The 25365-nt window shown below is 40.0% G+C and overlaps 1 protein-coding gene across 18 annotated transcripts in view; it reads left to right on the top strand.

Annotated features, from left to right (window-relative positions):
• The window catches only part of TMEM178A (transmembrane protein 178A), a 249199-nt gene that overhangs the window by 29792 nt on the left and 194042 nt on the right, over positions 1-25365 (top strand). The window contains exon 1 of one of the 18 annotated variants that reach the window (XR_012325739.1): positions 22384-22971. The exons of the other annotated variants lie outside the window; for them this stretch is intronic. The gene's annotated coding sequence lies outside the window, so the exon portion shown is untranslated. Of the gene's footprint in view, positions 1-22383; positions 22972-25365 lie in introns of those variants that run through there. 18 annotated transcript variants of the gene reach the window in all.

Here is a 25365-nt window from a genome sequence, read left to right as displayed (position 1 = left end):
ATTTCATCTGTTATCACTATCATTTTGTATTAGAGTGGTCCTCAGAGCACTGTAAGTCCACTCCCATTTGCTCTCTCTACTGTTCGGGATCTAGCTTCCTCCCATCCCACCTTTGTCTGAGAAACTGCTCTCTCTGAGGTCACCACTGTGATTACTCAGTCACCAAATTAAATGGCTTTTTCCTTCAGTCCTCATTTTTCTTCACTCCTCTGCAGCATCCAACAATGTTAATCGCTCTTCCTTTTACCCCTCTCTGTCTTTGGCTAATACAGTGCTCCACTGTCTTGGTTCACTACCTCTTCTGACTCTTGCTTTTTTTTTTTTTTAAGTTTATTTGTTTATTTTATTTTTGGCTGCATTGGGTCTTCGTTGTTGGGTCTTCGTTGCTGCACGCAGGCTTTCTCTAGTTGCGGCGAGTGGGGGCCACTCCTCGTTGTGGTGCGTGGGCCTCTCATTGCAGTGGCTTCTCTTGTTGCAGAGCTTGGGCTCTAGGTGCACAGGCTTCAGTAGTTGCGGCACGCAGGCTCAGTAGTTGTGGCGCACGGGCTTAGTTGCTCCGCGGCATGTGGGATCTTCCTGGACCAGGGCTGGAACACATGTCCCCTGCATTGGCAGGCAGATTCTTAACCACTGCGCCACCAGGGAAGCCCTGACTCTTCCTTTTTTTAAACTGCTTTCACTTCCTCCCCATGTTTTGTAACTGTAGATGTCCCCAAGGCCTTTGACCTCTTGTTTCAGTCTCTCTTTTACCCTTACACATTCTCACGTCTTCAGTAGTCTCTAAAATGGAGTCCCTATCTTTACCCCAGGACTTTTTCTGCCTGAGTTCTATAGCTATCCATCTGCCTGTTGTAGTTCCACTTGATGTCTTGCTGTTCCATCTCATTTCCTCCCTTTTTGAATCTTCCCAATTCCATCACAGATACTTTCTCCTAGTTTCTAAGGGTCAAAGTCATACCCATCCTTGATTCCTCCTACTTTCTCTAGAGCCAGTTAATTGCACATTCTATTGATCCTCTTGCCTTAAATTTCCTCTTTCTTGCCATTGCACTGTTCACACATGTGCTGTGATCCCTATCATTCCTCTTTTAAACCATTTCAGTGTTTTCCTAACAAAGCAGGGTAGTTGAAAGTGGCAGAATTTTGATGAGTTTGTGTCAAAGTTTATGATTCTGGAAACTCCCTTCCAGAAAAGACTTAACTTATAAATATTCATACCTTTCTTCCCTGCCACCTTACCCCTAATGAGGAGGAAGAATCCTTTATTGTATGGACAAAACATCAAGACTGTTGTATTGTATTGATCACACACACTGTGGGTTCAGTCCAGAAAGGCTAAATTTTTCTATTAGAAAGAGCAAGACACTATCAACAGAAAAAAATTCATTTGAGCTGAGACTTAAAGGATGAGTAGGACAACCTATTTTGACAACCAGGGGAAGAGAGGCTTGTATTCCAGATAGAACAGGAAGCATAAGCAAACCAAAATATAACATGGTGCCTGTGAGTGAGTTAGTGAGTGTGTGTGTGTGTGTGTTGGGGTCTACAAAGAGCCACTGTGAGCCGGGGGAATGGAGATAAATGAAGCTGGACAGAAAAGCTTTCCACTCCAAGTTAAGGACTACTGTTTGGGGTATCATGGATGCATTGGAAGTGGGCGTGGGGTAATATGGCCGCATTTGTAGCTATTTGGATTGCATCTTTCGCTAAGCAGGATTTAAGGGAGAGAAGGAATGGGTATGTATTAAGGGTTCTGATGAGATTGTGATTGCTGCTCTGCACTGCTTCTTTAGGGCTGCTTGTGACCAGAATTGCTGAATGGGGGAGTATCTGTGGAGAAGGAATGCAGGAGCAGCCCTCAGAAAACAGGGGCTCCTGGGCTCGTCAGAATGTGTTTGCCTGGTGGGGGACCAAATCAAGGTTTAGACCAGAGGAGCTAGCATCATGGCTGGGAAGATGACTGCATGGGTTATCATATCTAAAAGGGGTTTCATAGATGAAACTGAGGGCATGAGTCAAATGGAGATCTCAGCCCCGTCATTTAATGGCTCTCCTACTTGTGAAATTCCTGTCGGTCTTTCAGGGCCCATTTGACATGCCAGATGCTCTCTGAAGTTTGTCCTTTAGCCCCTGGCTGGAAGGTATCTCTTTCTCTTTATAAACTCTATAACTTGTGGTTTACAAGTATTTTATAGCTTTGTATTCCCCCTGTGGGTAAAATCTCCAAAGACTGTCTTGCTTATCTTTGTATCTCCTCTATCACCTGAGATTCTGCTCCATATACACTCTCTACTGAAGAAATAATAACTGAACTGAATGTGCACTTTCACAGGAAAAGTACATCCTACAGGATTTAATAAGTATGAACCTTAAATAATGAAATATTTCAAGGAATTTGAATATTTCAAAGCTCCATCCATACAAGGCCTGAATAATTAATGCAAATATTTGAAGAAAAGAACAAAAGCTTATCTAATAATTCAATACACTGTTCTTTATTTTGGTCCATAAAAGGAGATCTCATGCTTAGTTTTGGTGGTAAGCTCAGCTCTAGACGCTTGGAAATGCAGATTAGGTCAATTACATCACAATTATATTTGAAAATTGAAAAGAAGCATTTTCCAAAAGGCAGATTTCAAATCTATGCCTTTTCAAAGGACATGTCATTTGGAAAGAAGCTGAATCACACCATGAAATATGTGGCATTTCTTTTGGTTTGCACTGTCTTCTGTACTAGTGGTAGGCTCGTGTGATATGCAGAAATGTGCTTAATCAAATTTAGCTTGACTTGCTCAAGTTAAGAAAATGTATATGAAGTGTTTCTGAGATAAGGAGAGGCATATTCTTTTTTTAGCTCACATACCTCCTATGTGGCTGCAGTTGTCTTATTCCCTTATTTGAAAATTTGGCTCTCTTTATAAACTCTACAAATTCCTACTCATTTAGAACAGAACTGGAATAGCCTGGAAACCTATGGAGCTGAATGGTATTTTAGAGTGCTGACTCTCCTTTTCCCTTCAGTAAAGAACCCGACGCTGTTACTTGTGTTTATCTTATAGTACACACACTCAGGATTACTCACCTGGGAGCGAGACCTGAGTTCTGGTGCAAGCCTTGTATTTACTGACCTGTGTGATGCAAGTCGTTTGACCTCTGAGGTAAAAGGAGAGGGCTGTTGCCTATAACTCCATGATTCTGCCGTTCAAGTATAATCAACTCGAATGTTCGATGATCTCTTTAAAAATAATTTTAAAAAATTGCTAGTGGCCTTAATAAATGTGTACCATTGAGCCTTGAGTGGTATTTTTGAAATAATGTAAGACAGGGAGAGAGGGTCGGGAGGTCCCTTCCTTTATATGAATTTTATACGGGATGTGTTAGCTTGAGGTAGCACTTGCCTAGTGTTAGGGGTCTATAGATACTACTAGAATTAGGGGAGGTGGAGATAAGGATAATGGAATTTTGAGTTAACAAGTGGCAGAACTGGATGAAAAAACATTTCAATAAAGAAGGTCTCAACAAAGTTTAATCTACTAATTTAATGATAATTAATGGAATTTAGTGGAATTTAAGAGTGAAAAATTTCTACAATTATAGCATGAGGGAATGAATAGAATTTTGTTAGATAAGCCGCTATTGTTTTTGATATGAAGAGTTAAGAATCAAGCAGTAAATTAGGACAATAACAATTGCCTGGTAAACAGAATCCAGTATGTGTAACTTACTCTCGCTATAGGTAGAATATTTGTTTAATTTTATTTCTGTAAGCCACTTCACAAACCCCTACCAATAATGTGAGTTATATCTTTGGGCTCAACTTTCATTGTCTAAATAATATTCTTGGGACAGGTGATAATCTCCAGTTGGAGCTAGAAACATTTTGATTCAGAAATCAGTTGATTTCTGTATGTTGTAGTATTTGATTTTACATCATCTTTTTCTTGTTCCTTTGAAATTTGTTGTTTTTTTCAGTGACAAGTTGATGTTCCAGTAATACTACATATACATATATATATATATACACACACACACACACACACACACACACAATCCTGTGGTTCTCACTGAACTTGGCCAAGTTTCCGAACTGTAAATGATAAACCAGATTATGGTTCTCCTCCCCAGAGGTTTAAGGGACCTAGATTAATGGTTTTCCTAGACTCATGGTTCTCCTCCCCAAAGGCTTAAGGGACTCTGAAGTTTCTAAATAGATTTACTTCAAAAGTATTCTAGAAATTTTTTTTTGCTTTTGTTTGACTCATTTCCTTCTTGATAAGATTCTATTTCCTTTCTCTTCCTCTTCACTCTGTTACTTAACATAGCCCTGAAATATGGTGTAGCCCTCCTGAAATACTGCTTTCAACAAATATACTCATCATGAGATAGCTGAAAATTTAGGGGCGTATGTGTTACTTATGTTCCTGTTAATTCTTTGCTTCCCATCCCACTTCTGATTATAATAAACTCTCATATTTGGCACCAGATTTTCTTGCTACCATTCTGACGTTAAAACATCAGTCTGTTCCATTCTCTTTGAACAAAGATTAAACTACAATGCAGTCTTAACACAATAAATAATGTACTTACTGTTTTTGACCTTTGGTTTAGTAATGAGGAGCCTAGGAAGAAAGTAAGCCTCTTTTACGCTTTCAAGTATGTTGCAGTAGACTCAGTGTTTGTGTCCCCCCAAAATTCTTATGTTGGAACCTAATCCCCAATGTGATGGTATTTGGGGGGGTGAGACTTTGGGAGTTGATTAGGTCATGAAGGTGGAATTAGTGCCCTTATAAGAGAGACCCCAGAGGGCTCTCTTGCCCCTTACCCCAAGTGAGGACACAGTGAGAAGACTAACATCTGTGAACCAGGAAGTGGGCTGTCGCCAGACACTGAAATGTACTGGCACCTTGTCTTGGACTTCCCAACCTTCAGAACGGTGAGAAATAAATTTCTGTTGTTTATAATCCACCCAGTCTATGGTATTCTGTTATAGCAAGTTGAATGGACTAAGACATATAGCAACCTTGTCTGGGTATCTCTAGGGTGTAGTGAATCAGAATAATTTGGATTCCCTTCTTTTCCCCACTACCCATCCCATTCCCTCACCTGGCAGGGAGGGATATTTGCTCCTTGAATTCCATATACAAATGGGCAGGCTGCGCATGGCCTTCCACCGCCATCTTGAGTTGCAGTGTCAGGGGCAGCACTTCTGAACACGGCCCGGCCTGCCGAGCTGAAGTGGCAGTGCAGCCAATTCTCCCTAGACACTCTGATCTGAAGTGCGGTGTGTGAGGCCTCTGCATGAAGCACCCTGTGAACAAGTGAAACTAGACGAAGCACAAAGGAAAAGAAAAGAAAAAAAAGCAAGCTGTGAACCCTCTGAAAAAAATGCCTCTGCACCTCTAGCTCTTGCAGAGGTTGGCGTCGTCAGTGGAGTCTCCTATTGTAGGGGGATGCAAGATGGTGGAGGAGTAAGACATAAAGATCACCTTCCTCCCCACAAATACATCAAAAATACATCTACATGTGGAACAACTCCTACAGAACACCTACTGAACGCTAGCAGAAGACCTCAGACTTCCAAAAAGGCAAGAAAATCCCCACATACATGGCCATGTGGCTGGCAGGGTCTTGGTGCTCTGCCCTGGTGTCAGGCCTGAGCCTCCGAGGTGGGAGAGCCGAGTTCAGGACACTGTACCACCAGAGACCTCCTGGCCCCACGTATTGTCAATTGGCGAGAGATCTCCGTCTAAACACTAAGACCCAGCTCCATGCAATGGCCAGCAAGCTCCAGTGTTGGACGCCCCATGCCAAACAACTAGCAAGACAGGAACACAACGCCACCCATTAGCAGAGAGGCTACCTAAAATCATACAGACACCCCAAAACACACCGCCAGATTCAGCCCTTACCACCAGAAAGACAAGATCCAGCCCCACCCACCAGAACACAGGCACCAGTCCCCTCCACCAGGAAGACTACACAACCCACTGAACCAACCTCACCCACTGGGGGCAGACACCAAAACCAAGAAAAACTATGAACCTGCAGCCTGCAAAAAGGAGACCCCAAACACAGTAAGTTAAGCAAAATGAGAAGACAGAGAAATACACAGCAGATGAAGGAGCAAGGTAAAAAACACACCAGGCCAAATAAATGAAGAGGAAAGAGGCAGTCTACCTGAAAAAGAATTCAGAGTAATGATAGTAAAGATGATCCAAAATCTTGGAAATAGAATGGAGAAAATACAAGAAACGTTTAACACGGACCTAGAAGAACTAAAGAGCAAACAAACAATGATGAACAACACAATAAATGAAATTTAAAATTCTCTAGAAGGAATCAATGGCAGAATAACTGAGGCAGAAGAACAGATAAGTGGTGTGGAAGATAAAATAGTGGAAATAACTACCACAGAGCAGAATAAAGAAAGAAGAGTGAAAAGAATTGAGGACAGCCTCAGAGACCTCTGGGACAACATTAAATGCACCAACATACGAATTTTAGGGGTCCGAGAAGAAGAAGACAAAAAAAAAAAGGGTCTGAGACAATATCTGAAGACATTATAGTTGAAAACTTCCCTAACATGAGAAAAGAAATAGTCAAGTCCAGGAAGCACAGAGAGTCCCATACAAGATAAATCCAAGGAGAAGCATGCCAAGACACATATTAATCAAACTATCAAAAATTAAATACAGAGAAAAAGTATTAAAAGCAGCAAGGGAAAAGCAACAAACAACATACAAGGGAATCCCCATTAGGTTAACAGCTGGTCTTTCAGCAGAAACTCTGCAAGCCAAAAAGGAGCGGCAGGACATATTTAAAGTGACGAAAGGGAAAAACCTACAACCAAGATTACCCAGCAAGGATCTCATTCAGATTTGATGGAGAAATTAAAATCTTTACAGACAAGCAAAAGTTAAGAGAATTCAGCACCACCAAACCAGCTTTACAACAAATGCTAAAGGAACTGCTCTAAGCAGGAAACACAAAAGAAGAAAAAGACCTACCAAAAAAACCCAAAACAATTAGGAAAATGGTAATAGGAACATACATATCGATAACTACCTTAAATATAAAGGGATTAAATGCTCCAACCAAAAGACATAGACTGGCTGAATGGATATAAAAACAAGACCCATACATGTGCTGTCTACAAGAGACCCACTTCAGACCTAGGGACACATACAGACTGAAAGTGAGGGGATGGAAAAAGATATTCCATGCAAATGGAAATCAAAAGAAAGCTGGAGTAGCAATTCTCATATCACACAAAATAGACTTTAAAATAAAGACTATTACAAGAGACAAAGAAGGACACCACATAAAGATCAAGGGATCAATCCAAGAAGAAGCTATAACAATTGTAAATATTTATGCACCCAACATAGGAGCACCTCAATACATAAGGCAAATGCTAACAGCCATAAAAGGGGAAATCAACAGTAACACAGTAATAGTAGGGAACTTTAACACTACACTTTCACCAATGGACAGATCATACAACATGAAAATAAATAAGGAAACACAAGCTTTACATGACACATTAAACAAGATGGACTTAACTGATATTTATAGGACATTCCATCCAAAAACAGCAGATTACACTTTCTTCTCAAGTGCTCATGGAACATTCTCCATGGTAGATCATATCTTGGGTCACAAATCAAGCCTTGGTAAATTTAAGAAAATTGAAATCGTATCAAGTATCTTCTCCGACCACAATGCTATGAGACTAGGTATCAATTACTGGAAAAAATCTGTAAAAAATACAAACACGTGGAGGCTAAACAATACTACTACATAACGAGGAGATCACTGAAGAAATCAAAGAGGAAATTTAAAAATACCTAGAAACAAATGACAATGAAAACATGATGACCCAAAACCTATGGGATGCAGCAAATGCAGTCCTAAGAGGGAAGATTATAGCAATACAGCCCTACCTCAAGAAACAAGAAACTTCTCAAATAAACAACCTAACCTTACACTTAAAGCAATTAGAGAAAGAAGAACAAAAAACCCCCAAAGTTAGCAGAAGGAAAGAAATCATAAAGATAAGAGCAGAAATAAATGAAATAGAAACAAAGAAAACAATAGCAAAGATCAATAAAACTAAAAGCTGGTTCTTTGAGAAGATAAACAAAATTGATAAACCATTAGCCAGACTCATCAAAAAAAAAGGGAGAAGACTCAAATAAGTAGAATTACAAAAGAAAAAGGAGAAGTAACAACTGACACTGCAGAAATACAAAGGATCATGAGAGATTACTACAAGAAACTCTATGCCAATAAAATGGACAACCTGGAAGTAATGGACAAATTCTTAGAAATGCACAACCTTCCAAGAATGAACCAGGAAGAAATAGAAAATATAAACAGACCAATCACAAGCACTGTAATTGAAACTGTGATGAAAAATCTTCCAACAAACAAAAACCCAGGACCAGATGGCTTCACAGGCAAATTCTATCAAACATTTAGAGAAGATCTAACACCTATCCTTCTCAAACTCTTCCAAAATATAGCAGAGGGAGGAACACTCCCAAACTCATTCTATGAGGCCACCATCACCTTTATACCAAAACCAGACAAAGATGCCACACAAAAAAAGAAAATTACAGGTCAATACCACTGATGAACATAGATGCAAAAATCCTCAACAAAATACTAGCAAACAGAATCCAGCAGCACATTAAAGGATCATACACCATGATCAAGTGGGGTTTATCCCATGAATGCAAGGATTCTTCAATATACGCAAAAGCAATCAATGTGTTACACCATATTAACAATTTGAAGGATAATACTCTCAATAGATGCAGAAAAAGCTTTTGACAAAATTCAACACCCATTTATGATAAAAACTTTCCAGAAAATAGGCATAGAGGGAACCTACATCAACATAATAAAGGCCATATATGACAAACCCCCGGCCAACATTGTTCTCAATGGTGAAAAACTGACACCATTTCCTCTAAGATCAGGAAGAAGACAAGGTTGCCCACTCTCACCACTATTATTCAACATAGTTTTGGAAATTTTAGCCACAGCAATCAGAGAAGAAAAAGAAAGAAAAGGAATCCAAATCGGAAAAAAAGAAGTAAAACTGTCACTGTTTGCAGATGACATGATACTATACATAGAGAATCCTAAAGATGCTACCAGAAAACTACTAGAGCTAATCAATGAATTTGGTAAAGTAGCAGGATACAAAATTAAGGCACAGAAGTCCTTGCAGTCCTATACACTAATGATGAAAAATCTGAAAGAGAAATTAAGGAATCACTCCCATTTGCCATTGCAACAAAAAGAATAAAATACCTAGGAATAAACCTACCTAAGGAGACAAAAGACCTGTATGCAGAAAACTATAAGACACTGATGAAAGAAATTAAAGATGATACAAATAGATGGAGAAATATACCATGTTCTTGGATTTTAAGAATCGACATTGTGAAAATGACTCTACTACCCAAAGCAATCTACAGATTCAATGCAATACCTGTAAAACTACCAATGGCATTTTTCACAGAACTAGAACAGAAAATTTCACAATTTGTATGGAAACACTAAAGACCTCAAATAGCAAAGCAATCCTGAGAAGGAAAAATGGAGCTGGAGGAATCAGGCTCCCTGACTTCAGACTATACTACAAAGTTACAGCAATCAAGACTGTGTGGTACTGGCACAGAAACAGAAATATAGATCAATGGAACAGGATAGAAAGCCCAGAGATAAAACTATGCATCTATGGTCAACTAATCTATGACACAGGAGGCAAGAGTATACAATGGAGAAAAGACAGTCTCTTCAATAAATGATGCTGCGAAAACTGGACAACCACATGTAAAAGAATGAAATTAGAACACTCCGTAACACCATACCCAAAAATAAACTCAAAACGGATTAGAGACCTAAATGTAAGGCCAGACACTATAAAACTCTTAGAAGAAAACATAGGAAGAACACTCTTTGACATAAATCACAGCAAGATCTTTTTTGACCTACCTCCTAGAGAAATAGAAATAAAAACAAAAATAAACAAATGGAACCTAATGAAACTTAAAAGCTTTTGCACAGCAAAGGAAACCATAAACAAGACCAAAAGACAACCCTCAGAATGGGAGAAAATATTTGTAACTGAAGCAACTGACAAAGGATTAATCTCCAAAATACACAAACCGCTCATGCAGCTCAATATCAAAAAAAACCCAACCCGATCCAAAAATGGGCAGAAGACCTAAATAGACATTTCTCCAAGGAAGATATACAGATTGCCAATAAACACATGAAAGGATGCTCAACATCACTAATCATTAGAGAAATGGAAATCAAAACTACGATGAGATATCACCTCACACCGGTCAGAATGGCCATCATCAAAAAATCTACAAACAATAAATGCTGGAGAGGGTGTGGAGAAAAGGGAACCCTCTTGCACTGCTGGTGGGAATGTGAATTGGTTCAGCCACTATGGAGAACAGTATGGAGGTTCCTTAAAAACTAAAAATAGAACTACCATATGACCCAGCAATCCCACTACTGGGCATATACCCTGAGAAAATCATAATTCAAGAAGAGTCATGTACCACAATGTTCATTGCAGCTCTATTTACAATAGCCAGAACATGGAAGCAACCTATGTGTCCATTGACAGATGAATGGATAAAGATGTGGCACATATATGCAATGGAATATTACTCAACCATAAAAAGAAACGAAATTGAACTATTTGTAGTGAGGTGGTTGGACCTAGAGTCTGTCATACAGAGTGAAGTAAGTCGGAAAGAGAAAAATAAATACCGTATGCTGACACATATATATGGAATCTAAAAAAACAAAAGGTTCTGTAGAACCTAGGGGCAGGACAGGAATAAAGATGCAGGCATAGACAATAGACTTGAGGACACGGGGAGGGAGAAGGGTAAGCTGGGACGAAGTGAGAGAGTAGCATGGACATATATACACTACCAAATGTAAAATGGATAGCTAGTGGGAAGCAGCCACATAGCACAGGGAGATCAGCTAGGTGCTTTGTGACCACCTAGAGGGGTGGGATAGGGAGGGTGGGAGGGAATCACAAGAGGGAGGGGATATGGGGATATATGTATACATATAGCTGATTGACTTTGTTATATAGCAGAAACTTACACAACATTGTAAAGCGATTATGCTCCAATAAAGTTGTTAAAAAAAACCAAATGGGCACCAACTGATTCCACATCTTGCTCCATCCCCCAAAAGCCAGTACTTAGCCCCTTCTCCCCCACTCTCCCAAGTTCTGTGTTAGACCGTCTATATTAAAATGCTGCTTAGGAGTTGTAATGAAGGGTTTTTTGACTGTGAACCTGGATGTATTTAGAGTCTTTTTCAAACATTCAATCAGGCTTCCCTGACCACCTTCATTTTCTTCATTTTTCAAATGCAGCAGGTAATTGAGGATAAATGCCTTATGTGGGACAACCTGCAAAGCTGTGACACTGCCAGAGTGAGACCAGGCATCTCTCTGCCAGGAATTTCAACAGAAATGACTCTTTGCCCCGATATGTGTTTGATGCCCATCTCCATCAATCTTATTTGCTTTGATAACTACTGTTTCCCACCTTTATTTCACATAAGGAAATTGAAGTCATAATACATGTTAAGTGACTAAGAGCAGGACTCATATAATAAATTAGAGGAGCAACAAGGATTTTCAGTTCTTATCTGTTTACACTTTTCCCTAACAATTCCCACCTGCCGCCTTCCTATGTAGATACCTGGTTAACGCAGGAAGAAGGTTTTAACAGATTCTGGTCTTTTGGTGCCATGTACTTTCTTCATGTTAATGCTATTAATCATCCGATTACTGTCAAGTTGATTTAAGTTCTGGTGAGATCAGCATCTCCTGAAATGCAATGTATTTAGTGAGCACCTCCCGCGTGTAATGCAGTGTATTAGGTTCTGTCTGGGGAAACTGAAAGAAAAAGATGCAGCCCCTGACATCTAGTACCTTATACTAGTTAGGAAGCCAAATGCACAGAAAATGACATTAAAAAGCTGTATGTTATACCGTATTTCCTTTATCTCTTCAGTGAGGTGAAACTGTTTTCCTTTTTAATGGTCTTGCCTTTTTCAAGGCATTCCCTTTCCAACCAAAGTTTCTCTTAATATGACACCTCAAAATAAACTATATTTTGCTTTCAAAGTGGAACCAAACAAGAACCCATTCCTCCCGTATTTCCTTGGCATGTCTTTGCAGTCTGTTTACCAGGTTCTTTGTGTTTCCCTTACATGTCACAGTTCTTCATGAGGAGGAAAGTAGGGTTTCATTAGTAGACATCATGGGCCATTTTGAGCCAGACCTGACTATATGGTTGGCCCAGTTCCCATGGGTGAGTCTCATGGTGGGGACTCAAACACACCCTTTCTCTGGCCACTTCAGTGTGAGGGCCTCCAGGTTTTTTTCTCTGCCCGTGGCTGCTTCCTCTCAGGTGGATGGGGCGGATCCAGAGTGAGGACATTCCATTAGACTGTGGTGCAGAGCACAGTTAGCTGGTCAAGCTGGGATTCTACCTTTGGGGACGTTCTTCCTGTCAGGAGCTATAGGGAGGTAAGAGGAGTCAGTATTACTCCTGCCGGCAGGAGACCTGGCCCACTCCCCCCACCCCAGCCCCCCTTGGCCCACTTTTGACTCTGACTTTGCTCTCTGGCGGGTGAAGAAAGATAACTCTGTTGGCTGCTTTAGTCCGGGGTTCCTTTAGCCTAGGACGATGTGGGGCAGCAGCCCAATGGTGCTACACTTGGTAGGGGACACACCCTCCAAGCTTGTTGCTGTTTTTATCTGACGGGTGTGTCTTTCCCTTTTAAAAATATATTATACAAGAAAAGAAAAAAGGAGAATAAAAGAAAAAAGAAAGAAAAGAAAAGAAAAAAAGACCGAAATAGAGATGGGGGAGGGGGAAGAAGAGGCAGTAAGAAGGATGAAAAAACTAATTTTATTCTTACATGGACTCAACATCCTACTATGTCTCTCCCCGCTCCCAACTTGGCTTCTGTTGTGTCCTCTCTGATTTAGTAGGTCAAGGGCAGGGACTGAGATTCTGTATTTCTAACAAGCTCCCAGGTGAAGCCAATGCAGTTGGTCCTCAGATCACACTCTGTGAGTAGAAAGGGTCTTGAGGAATAATGAATCAAATACAAATCAAACCATTCTTCATATAATAATATCTGACACTCAAATAGTACTTACTATGTGCCTGACACTGTTTTAAGTGCTTTGCATGTATCAACTCATTTAATCCTCGTAATTCTATGAGATGGGCACTACTATTAGCCCCACTTCACAGTTGGGGAAACCAAGGTTATTTAATTTACCAAATATCACATAGTAAGTACTAGAGCCAGGATTCAAACTCAGCCTGGCTCCAGAGTCTGTGTGTTTAGCTCCATTTTTATTCCAATAGCTTACAAACTTACCCTCTTCTGGACATAAGTTTTCAATCTTTACCCCTGAAAGGATGGACCCCAGCTTGAAAACAATGTTCCAGAGATGTCATTAACCAGCCGGTGAAGATCACTGTGATATTGATTCACCATTGTATTAGCCACACTGTCAACTTTGTGCCTTATGTAAATTTGACAATTAGAGGCAGTTCTCAAGGGTTAGCTGTAGGATCCCAAGGCAGCTGTGGTTTTGGCTGTTTTTGTTTTTTGACAAGTAGAGGCAGCAAAGAGCAGCTGAGGTTAACGGCTCTAGCTGATCACTGAGGCAGCAAGAGAAACAGCTCCAAGACAAACACACTGTTCATTGTGTAGCCCGAGGGGAGAGAGCAAGTCTAGAAGGGCTGAGCCAGGCAGGGGTGATGGGCGATATAGGATTCTCTGTGGGTGAGAAGGTTGGTGGCTGGTCAGGGCAGAAAGCAGACTGGAGAGGCTGAGGCAAAGTGGAGTCTCATATAGATGAGCCCACTCTGAATCAAGGAAGCCAGAGATTCACTCATGCATTCATTCTATAAATATTAATCGATGACCTATTTTGTTCCAGGCACCATGCTACATGCTGTTGATACGGTGATGAATAAGACAGAACTGGTCCCTGTCCTCATTCTTGTTGGGAGATGGACAAGACCAAACCAAACCAAACCTAACAGACAAATAAATCAGTGCAGGATGTCATGAATGTCCTGAAGGAAAACAAGGGTGAGAGATAGTGAAACCAAGGGGCACCCTACTTTAGGTAGGGTGGTCAAGGAAAGCCTTCAGATGAGACCTGAAATCAGAGAAGTTAAGCAATTGGAAAGGGCACTCTAGGCAAGAAACAGCTGTGCAAAAGCCCAAGGGTGGGAAAGAACTTGGTATGGAAGAGAGAGCCTGGCAGGATCTGGGGAGTCCACAGCTGTCCATTGGGAATCGTACAAGTTGACATAAGGATTAAAGCTGAGAATAACTGATATGAAACAAAATCAATTGGCTTTGACAGGTTGGTCAATTCTCATCTGGAGTATTATGTTGAATTCTTGACAAATCACAGTGTCAAGGCCCATGGGTGATTTGGCTGCCATAGCCTCTGAAATTGGACAATATTTTTAGGCAAGGCCCAGTACCTTTCATTTGACCTTTTTTTGGATTTAAATGCCCATCTCTGAGTTGCGAGGGTCTCACCAAGGTCGTAATAATCACGAAGAAATCTTCATCTAGGTTATTGTGACGAAGGGCAAGGCCGAAAACAAAGCATGGGATGGGGCTAGTGTCCACACTCCAAGATGAACACGAGCCATCAAAACAGAGAAGTCAAGGCACATGGTCCATACCTCCTTCTCTGGTCTCTCAATCTGGCAGCCCCATCAAAAAGGAGAGGAGGTTGGTTTGGGTGAACCATTCGTTAGTTGTTCCTAGTGATCAACCATTCAACACATTTTCTAATGCTCCCCAATGACCCTTCAGGTGATTTTTTGCATTTGTCTAGAGAGGAAAATGTAGTTAACCAATCTATGGTTTCCAGAATCTATCCTTTTCTAAAGAACCCTTTTGAGAATCAGAACACTTGTCTTAGCCAAGGCTCTTGTCAGTTGTTATCTGGATTAGTGGATTGGTGTCTTACACCTGGTCTCCCTGATTGTAGTCTCTCACACCTCCAATCTATCACCCACAGAGCTTTCAGAGAAATTTAGCTAAAACTCACCTTGTATCTGATCCCTATCCTTGGTTTTAAGTGGTTCTTCATTACTGTTGATAAAACCTAAAGTCCTTTTTTTGGCAATCAGTACCTTTCATGATCTGACCTTTGCCTAAATTGCCACGCTCATTTCCTGCCATATTCCCCTACTCTGAATTATAGCCATACCACGTTAGTTGCTCTTTACTGAAATTACAATGCTCTCATATTACTTCTCTGCATTTTCTTTTTTTTGGCCGTGTCATGCAGCTTGTGGGATTTTAGTTCCCTGACCAGGGATTGAACTCAGGCCCTCGGCACTGAGAGTGCAGAGTCCTAACCACTGGACCTCCAGGGAATTGCCCTTCTCTGCATTTTCATGTGGGGTTCCTACTTGCTTCTTCCCTCAGCTAGTTCCTATTTATCCTTTAGAATTTAGTTTAAACCTTATTTCCTCCAGGAAGCCTTCCATGATTTCCCTAGTCAGGATTAAGTGCTCTTATTCGGTCCTGTAACACATTTTTATATGCCTCTATTACATATAAAAATGTAGTTAGCATCCAAATCCTTTTCTACAAAATCTTAAGCTTTTGAGGGCTAGGACTGTATCCTTTAGCGCTTAACAGTGCCCTTGTACATAATAGCTTCAGAAAGGTTAATGGAACGGCTGCATTTGCATTTTCCATTTTCTGGCTTTAGTTTTCCATGATTTCTTGCAGATTACAAAGAGACTATATTAATTTCTATATCATATATATTCTCCATCTCTACCTCCTCTTTTGGGGAATAAGGGGAAAAGATGTGCTTAAGCTTAGGTCTAGAGACATATTTCTACCTCATTTATTAGACTTGTGAAAATCTCTAATGAGAATTTCTTATTACCCATGGTTTAATCTAAGTGCTCTTATCTTGCTGTGATTTAGGATACCACATTACAGATTTTTAGACCTAGAAAGAACTTCAGAATGATCAGATTCAATAGTTTACTTTATGGGACAAGGACATGAAGGTTCAGAGAGAGGTTAAGCAAATACTCTAAAACCACCCTACTACTGGGTGGCAGTTAGCCCCAGGAGCTAGATCTCCATCCTCTCAGTCCTGGGCTCTTTTCCCTACAAATGGCCACTCTTCAGATCTTCATCCTATTTTGATGTCAGAGACCCAATATGGATTTGACCTTGGATCCTTGATTTGCCATATTGAGGCTTTAATTTGGCCTCTCGAACTAATAATTTGATTATTAACAAATGAATTAACATTAAGCTTTTTCATTTGGAGGCCTGCTGAACTGTGAAACTCTTCTTAAAAATTCTGAGGGGACTTGAAAAAAAAAGGTGTAAATAAGAGTTGAGCAAATTGTCAATCCTTCACTGGTCTTTCAGGAGCTCTTTCACAAATTGGTTCACAGCAGAGTAGTTGATAAGCACCAGCATGTCCAAGACACCCACTTCGTCTTAAGGATGCTCTAGAAGGGGAGTGGGAAAGTTACACTGTACATAGTATCTTCCCTAGAAGCAAGTATGTTTCTTTACTAGTAAAATTAGAAAATTGTATGTTCAGTTTGCTAATTTTTTACTTTAAAATGTTTGTTTGACTATTAGATTTGGTTAATAACACTGAAGATTGATGTTATAAAGATTAGCACATCTTTCATTTTACTGTAGATTATTTCCAACATACAGAAAACTATAGAGAATAATATAACAGAACATCATGTATCAACCATCCAACTCAGTCGTATAATAAAATTTTGCCATATTTGCTCCAGATCTCTTTCTTCCTCCCCGTCTCTTCCCTCCCTCCCTTTCTTCCTTTCTTTCTTTTCTCTCTCTTCCTTCTTTCCAAAATAAAATCTTACACATGTAGTTAAAGCCCCTGTAACTAATCTGTCCCATTCCTCTCCTAACATCTGTAGAGGTAACACCTATCCTGAATCTCCAGTTTTAATTTTTGTGTGTTTTTTTAATTTTTATATACGCATCCATAAACAATAAATAGTGTTGATTTGCCTGTTTTCCATCTTTATTAAATAATATATTCTATACTTTCTTCTCAAGTTCTCACTCCACATGGATTAATATACATCTTCTATTCATTTAAACTGCTTTATGGTTTTCCATTGTATAAAAAGACCACATTTTATCTTTGAATTGTTTCTGTTATCTTCCTCTTACAAATCATGCAGGAATAAACATTCTTGTACATATCTCCTTGTGAGAGTTACATACCTAGGTGAGGCATCACTGGGTTGTATCATAACTATTTTTAAAAGAATTTTCATGTTGATAGCAAAACTGATTAGTTACTTAAAAGGAAAAAATGAAGTCAAGATAGGTGCTGGACCACTGGCATTTTTCACAGAACTAGAACAAAAAATTTCGCAATTTGTATGGAAACACAAAAGAACCCGAATAGCCAAAGCAATCTTGAGAACAAAAAAAGGAGCTGGAGGAATCAGGCTCCCTGACTTCAGACTATACTACAAAGCTACAGTAATCAAGACAGTATGGTACTGGCACAAAAACAGAAAGATAGATCAATGGAACAGGATAGAAAGCCCAGAGATAAACCCACGCACATATGGTCACCTTATCTTTGATAAAGGTGGCAGGAATGTACAGTGGAGAAAGGACAGCCTCTTCAATAAGTGGTGCTGGGAAAACTGGACAGGTACATGTAAAAGTATGAGATTAGATCACTCCCTAACACCATACACAAAAGTAAGCTCAAAATGGATTAAAGACCTAAATGTAAGGCCAGACACTATCAAACTCTTAGAGGAAAACATAGGCAGAACACTCTATGACATAAATCACAGCAAGATCCTTTCTGACCCACCTCCTAGAGTAATGGAAATAAAAACAAAAATAAACAAATGGGACCTAATGAAACTTCAAAGCTTTTGCACAGCAAAGGAAACCATAAACAAGACCAAAAGACAACCCTCAGAATGGGAGAAAATATTTGCAAATGAAGCAACTGACAAAGGATTAATCTCCAAAATTTACAAGCAGCTCATGCAGCTCAATAACAAAAAAACAAACAACCCAATCCAAAAATGGGCAGAAGACCTAAATAGACATTTCTCCAAAGAAGATATACAGACTGCCAACAAACACATGAAAGAATGCTCAACATCATTAATCACTAGAGAAATGCAAATCAAAACTACAATGAGATATCTCACACCAGTCAGAATGGCCATCATCAAAAAATCTAGAAACAATAAATGCTGGCGAGGGTGTGGAGAAAAGGGAACACTCTTGCACTGCTGGTGGGAATGTGAATTGGTTCAGCCACTATGGAGAACAGTATGGAGGTTCCTTAAAAAACCACAAATAGAACTACCATAGGACCCAGCAATCCCACTACTGGGCATATACCCTGAGAAAACCAAAATTCAAAAAGAGTCATGTACCAAAATGTTCATTGCAGTTCTATTTACAGTAGCCCGGAGATGGAAACAACCTAAGTGCCCATCATCAGATGAATGGATAAAGAAGATGTGGCACATATATACAGTGGAATATTACTCAGCCATAAAAAGAAACGAAATTGAGCTATTTGTAATGAGGTGGATAGACCTAGAGTCTGTGATACAGAGTGAAGTAAGTCAGAAAGAAAAAGACAAATACCGTATGCTAACACATATATATGGAATTTAAGAAAAAAAAAATGTCATGAAGAACCTAGGGGTAAGGCAGGAATAAAGATGCAGACCTACTAGAGAACGGACTTGAGGTTATGAGGAGGGGGACGGGTGAGCTGTGACAGGGCGAGAGAGAGTCATGGACATATACACACTAACAAACGTAGTAAGGTAGATAGCTAGTGGGAAGCAGCCGCATGGCACAGGGATATTGGCTCGGTGCTTTGTGACAGCCTGGAGGGGTGGGATAGGGAGGGTGGGAGGGAGGGAGACGCAAGAGGGAAGACATATGGGAACATATGTATATGTATGACTGATTCACTTTGTTATAAAGCAGAAACTAACACACCATTGTAAAGCAATTATACCCCAATAAAGATGTTTAAAAAAAAAAAAGATAGGTGCTGGAAGAAACAGAATGTCAGGAATAGGAAGTAAAACAGTATAAGAGAGTAGGTGACAGAGATGTAGAATCCTATGTTTTTTTTTTAAACAATTCATTTTTTGATTAAAAAAAGTAGATTGAACATGCAAGTAAATTGAACAACCACTGAGAGCCACAGATTTTCATCTACATTTAAGAGACTACCTTTTGTGTCAGTGCCTCTATGAAGCCTTCTAGAATTTTCTTTACTTTTTTTTCTGTGAAAATTGACTACTTCCTCCTTTGGGCCTCCATTCTACCTACCTCTCGTATGTGATATATTGCACATTGTGTTTGCCATGGTTTGTTTACATGTCTCTGTTAATAAGCTGAATGTTGTTTGAGAGCAGAGTTCATGTCTTACTGTATCCCCAGGGCATGGTGCACAGGAGGTAGTTAATATAGTCTGAGGAGTGAATGAAAAGTCCAAATCACGGAAGGTCTTTTAGACTTAGTAGTTGGTTTCTGATGACAGGATACTTTAGTGAAAATTAGCTTAAAGTATAGAAAAGGAGGTTTTATCTTTTGGTCTTCAGTTAGACCTACAGAAAGGAAGTTTCATATAAAAGCTGATAAAAATTACTAACAAAGCAGAGAAATCACTTAGCATTTGGCTGTAGACACTGGCAATGTATGTTTGTAGTAGTGCATTAGTAAAGCTGCCAGCTCAGAAAAAGGAAGGCATCTAAAAATTTAGACTGTAAAATTCAGCACATAACGGGAAATGCTTGAATATTTTGTGAATTAGGTATGAGAAATATAAAAGAATTCTATATATATATTTAAATTGAAGTATAGTTGACTCATAATATTATATTAGTTTCAGGTGAAGGGGATCATATATTATAAATATATCTTGCAGAATCATTAGAATATTATAAGTATGCTTGCTCCTATCATAAGAAGTACTTATTATGAATAATATATCACATGCATGAAAAAAAAGTGCTGGCTAGTTTCATTTCCCCAAAACACCTTTTCAATGGTAAGTTTGAGGCAGCTGTGGTTTACCAAAGTATAAACTAGTGAGGTCCACTATAACTAGCATGTGTTTACATTCTGACTCACGGTTCCTGTTAGGCTTTAATCACAGGGAAACAAGTAATATTACTCAGACTTCATTGTTTAACCTTCCATTCATTTGTTTTCCAAATTTGTTTCAGTCTGTAGGAAGGTTCCTTTTAGATTACAACATGTAGTCCTGATTTCTGCAATTTTTCTTCATTTGCCATTTTGAGGTAGCCGTGAAAATCCTATAAGCTTCTTATTCCTCAAATCTATGCCTGTAAGCCTCATTGAGTTGGATTCATCCTAAATACATTTTGAAATCACATCAGCACTTTCAGATCAGCAGGTTACTTTTTTTTTTATTTTTGGCTGCGTTGGGTCTTTGTTGCTGCACGCGGGCTTTCTCTAGTTGCGGCAAGCGGGGGCTACTCTTCGTTGCGGTGCGCGGGCTTCTCATTGCGGTGGCTTCTCTTGTTGTGGAGCACGGGCTCTAGGCGCACGGGCTTCAGTAGTTGTGGCTCGTGGGCTCTAGAGTGCAGGCTCAGTAGTTGTGGCGCACGGGCTTTGTTGCTCCGCGGCATGTGGGATCCTCCCGGACCAGGGCTCGAACTCATGTCCCCAGCATTGGCAGGTGGATTCTTAACCACTGCGCCACCGGGGAAGCCCAGCAGGTTATTTCTTAATAAATTACTGTCTTAATGTTAGATGCGATTTTAAATACGTGAAAGAGAGCTGTTCCCAAATGTGTGTAACTACTTTCAGGGAAGAGTAAACCGGAGCATTTAATTAAATGGAGGCCCTAAATTTTTATTATGCCATCACTGGATATTTGAATAACTAGTTATAAATGAGTTCTGTTCGTATAAAAGTAATTTTCTAAATCCAATTGTCCTATTTTGAAATATAGTTCCAGTTTCTGGGTAAAACTGGCAATGGAATGGCCATGTCTCCACAGCTAAAGCAAATTAGAGGGTTGCAGCAGTAAACTGAACCCATAGGCAGAGGGGGGAAAGAAACCTTTGAACCCTGTTTTTTTTTTTCTCCTGTACTGATTGGATAATTTACCTGACTAATTTTGTCCAGTCATTAGAAAGTCAGTTCTCCACTCTAGAATTTCTTCCACTCAAGTAAACAATATTGATGCATATAATTTGGATGAAAAAAATCCCTTTAAGAACTATCTGGATATATGCCTTGGACGAGCTTCCTCATTTAAGTCACAGACATTTATTTAAAGAGAAACCAATCTAAGATAGTAATAACAACATTAACTACCATTTACTGAGCATTTCCTATGTGACAAAACTTTAACACACTTTAATCCTTGCCGCAAATTTGTTGGATGAGGGATACTATTTGAATTTTAGCTGTCAGGGAATTTCTGCTCACATTGGTTAAGTAATGCAGCCAGATTTGCGCAGCTGGTAAGTATGAAGACTGGTATTAAAATGCCAGCCCATCTGGTGGTAGTGCTTGAGAACCTTCGTTCTTTCCTCTACAAAAAACAGTTGATGCAGAGTGGAATCATTTTATGATCCCTTTGATAGTCTTGATTTTCAGAAAAGCTACAAGACATGGAGTAAATGGTGATAAAAAATATATCCAATAAGAATGCAATTGCATCTTCCTTAATAGTTCCTTCTTCTGTCATTTGTTTTTTTTTTCCCCACTTGGGATATTTGCAGAATTATACTGCTAACCTCTAACTTTCCCTCTCTTCTTACTCTCCTGTTCCCACAACCATGAACACAAAATAATTTCCTTTCAAATTATGTTACTAAGTTTGTAACTCACAGAGGGAATTACCACATAGAAAAATTTATTAGCCTAAATGATGGCCATATAGTTTTTGCCAAGATTCATCATTTCTGAAGTTAGTTGCCCATAAAACCAATTTCTCAATGGTTTGGTGAGATCAAGTGCCAAATTACCCAGGGGATGAATAACAGTTACTGCAGGTCCTATTGATCCGTCTGCCCAGCCGTTCACTGATAGTTCCAGTGACTTGGGAAAATGCAGCCAGCATGGCCCCCCAAAATCTGCATCATGGCTTTATCTACTGATGAGCCAGACTACAAATGCTGTGAACACATACCAACAGAGGTTCAGGTAGCAACCCAACAGGAATCCATAAAGCAGTATCAGATGCACGGTAGCTAAACTGACTACACTGCTACCACACGTGGATTGGTTTCTAAGTGCCAGACACTGCTAAGTGCTGTATGTACGTATTTCATTTATTCTCCTTAGAGCAGGTTGCAGAGTAGCTAACAACACGGTCACAGAGCCAAACTAATATGGCTCTGGTTCCTTGGGCAAGCAGTGGAAACTGTGTTTCAGTTTCTCCATCTGTAAAATGGGGATGCTAAATACTTCACAGAGTTGAAGTGAAAAATGAGTTAAATTAAACAAAGCCCTTAGAATAGTACTTGCATGGAGACAGCACTCAATACATGCTGGCCATTAATTTTCCTAATGACCCTGTGAGGTAAATGCTGTTATGATCATCATTTACTGTTTAGAAGATTGTGGCTTAGAGGTGGCACGTGGCAGAGGTAGGCTTTGAAAATAGGTCTGTTTGACATCAAAACCTGTCCTCCTTATCACTGTGCTGTTCTGCCTCTCGGTACAAGATACACAGAATGGGCAAAGAATGTATGCTGTCAGCTGCAAGGCCTCTTGCCGCCGCGGGACACCCGCCCCTCAGATGACTTCCTGGAAGGGGCCAGTCGGTGAATCTTTGCTGAGAGGCAGGTCAATAATTCTGGGCCTTCCTCCGTCCAGATGGGAATTGGAATGATGCATACCATCTCAGTGAAGGCTTAACCACAGCCAGGTGACTCCTGTGGTGGTGACAAAAGTATACAAATGAAGTATAGGAGCAGGGGAGCCTTCACACACTCCCAACCCTTCCTGCCTCTCAGAACAGCTATATCCCCTGACACACATCAGCTAGAGGCATCCTTATCCACTCACCCATAGCCTCAGAGAGAACCACACAGCAGACTTTCCTATCTGTTGGGTGATAGAATTACTGAGCTTCTACTATGCGTCTTCTCAAAAACCTTATGAAGTAGGTGTAATTATCTTACTTAGGAAGTGAGGGAATAAATAGATAGCTAGTGGGAAGCAGCTGCATAGCACAGGGAGATCAGCTTGGTGCTTTGTGACCACCTAGAGGGGTGGGACAGGGAGGGTGGGAGGGAGAGGCAAAAAGGAGATGGTATGGGGATATATGAATATGTATAGCTGATTCACTTTGTTATACAGCAGAAACTAACACACCATTGTAAAGCAATTATACTCCAATAAAGATGTTAAAAAAAAAAAAAGAGTGAGGGGTACTTCTCTGGTGGTGCAGTAGTTAAGAATCCACCTGCCAGTGCAGGGGACACGGGTTCGAGCCCTGGTCCGGGAAGATCCCACATGCTGCGGAGCAACTAAGCCCATGCGCCACAGCTACTGAGCCTGCGCTCTAGAGCCCTTGAACCACAACTACTGAGCCCACGTGCCACAACTACTGATGCCCGCACGCCTAGAGCCCGTGCTCTGCGACAAGAGAAGCCACCCAATGAGAAGCCCACGAACCACAGCGAAGAGTAGCCCCTGCTCACTGCAACTAGAGAAAAGCCCGCACACAGCAACAAAGACCCAAGGTAGTCAAAAATAAAAATAAATTAATTAATTAAAAAAATTTTTTTGGTAAAAAAAAAATAGAAGTGAGGAAATTAAGGTTCAGAGGAATTAGGTGAATTGCCCAAGGTTATTCCACAGCTTGTAAATGGACACCCAGGATTCAAACCTTGGTCTATATCTTAATCCACAAACCCACATTCCTCTCGCTCTTTTTTTTTTTTTTTTTATGCTGTACACGGGCCTCTCACTGTTGTGGCCTCTCCCGTTGCGGAGCACAGGCCCCGGACGCGTAGGCTCAGCGGCCATGGCTCATGGGCCCAGCCGCACCGTGGCATGTGGGATCTTCCCGGACCGGGGCACGAACCCGTATCCCCTGCATCGGCAGGCAGACTCTCAACCACTGCGCCACCAGGGAAGCCGCTTCTCTCACTCTTTGGGGATTGTTCCTTTGTCTTGGGGATATTACAAAATCATGATTTCTCCTGATCGCTTTTTGCTGTTATCTTTTGACCATCTCATTTTTTGTTACTGATTTTATCCAAGAGCAAGAACATGCTTTGGAATTCTTGGAGTAGCTGTTGAGATTATATATTTTAATTTAAGAGGTTGCATTACTGGATTATCTGTGAATTGTTACTTCTCCATACTTTCCTTCCTCCTCCTACCTCATTGTATTTGACATCTGATTATTAGAATCTTGTTAGAGGTTTTTGAACACACTCACATGTGGGAAAGTGCTAGTTAAAATTGTTACAGACAGACATTTGCGTTATAATAGAGGGAAGTCATTTTGGGGGCTCAATTGATGTACACTGCAAAGATTTTCTTAAAATTTTCTGCAAGGTATACATAATTTCACAAGCAAAATAATTAGTCAATCCAGTAGCAAAGTTAAGAGTGGTTACTGGTTTTGTATTTTAAGCTCACAGCAAATTATCTACTTTTATACCACAATGCCTATGGGACAGTCAGAGAGCTTGAACTGGCTCCCTGTCACTCTTCGGTGAAGGGACTGAAGCTTCATAAATCTGGTCCTTCACCCTCCTAGCTCTGACCCTCCCCTTCCTATAAGGAATGAACATGTTGCCTGCAGTAGACGTTTGTCAAACATCTTAATACCATCTCATTACTGTGATGATCAACAAAGGCATTCTGAAAATCTTTTATAAATAGGGTACACCATGAAGTACAGCCTGTAGTTCAGATCCTGGTCCTTGTACACATGGGAACATAAAGGGCATGCACTGCATCCATATTGAAACACAAGTGGTAACCTCATCCTTTAATATTGAAATGGTTTTATTGTCCTTTACTGGCAACGATGGCTAATAACTATATGGCTTTTATTTCCATAAATATATATAATTTATTTATATAATATGTACAATAAATATTAATATATTTACATATATAATATATATCATATATGGCATACATATATGCCATATAAAGCAATTTTGAAATTTGAAAGCATTGATTCCCATAACCTAACTGAGGAATAAATCACATAAC

Source organism: Tursiops truncatus, chromosome 14, assembly GCF_011762595.2.
Source record: "Tursiops truncatus isolate mTurTru1 chromosome 14, mTurTru1.mat.Y, whole genome shotgun sequence".
Lineage (NCBI taxonomy): Eukaryota > Metazoa > Chordata > Mammalia > Artiodactyla > Delphinidae > Tursiops > Tursiops truncatus.
The sequence above is the reverse complement of the archived record's forward strand: the minus strand, read 5'-3'. Positions and strand labels throughout refer to the sequence as shown.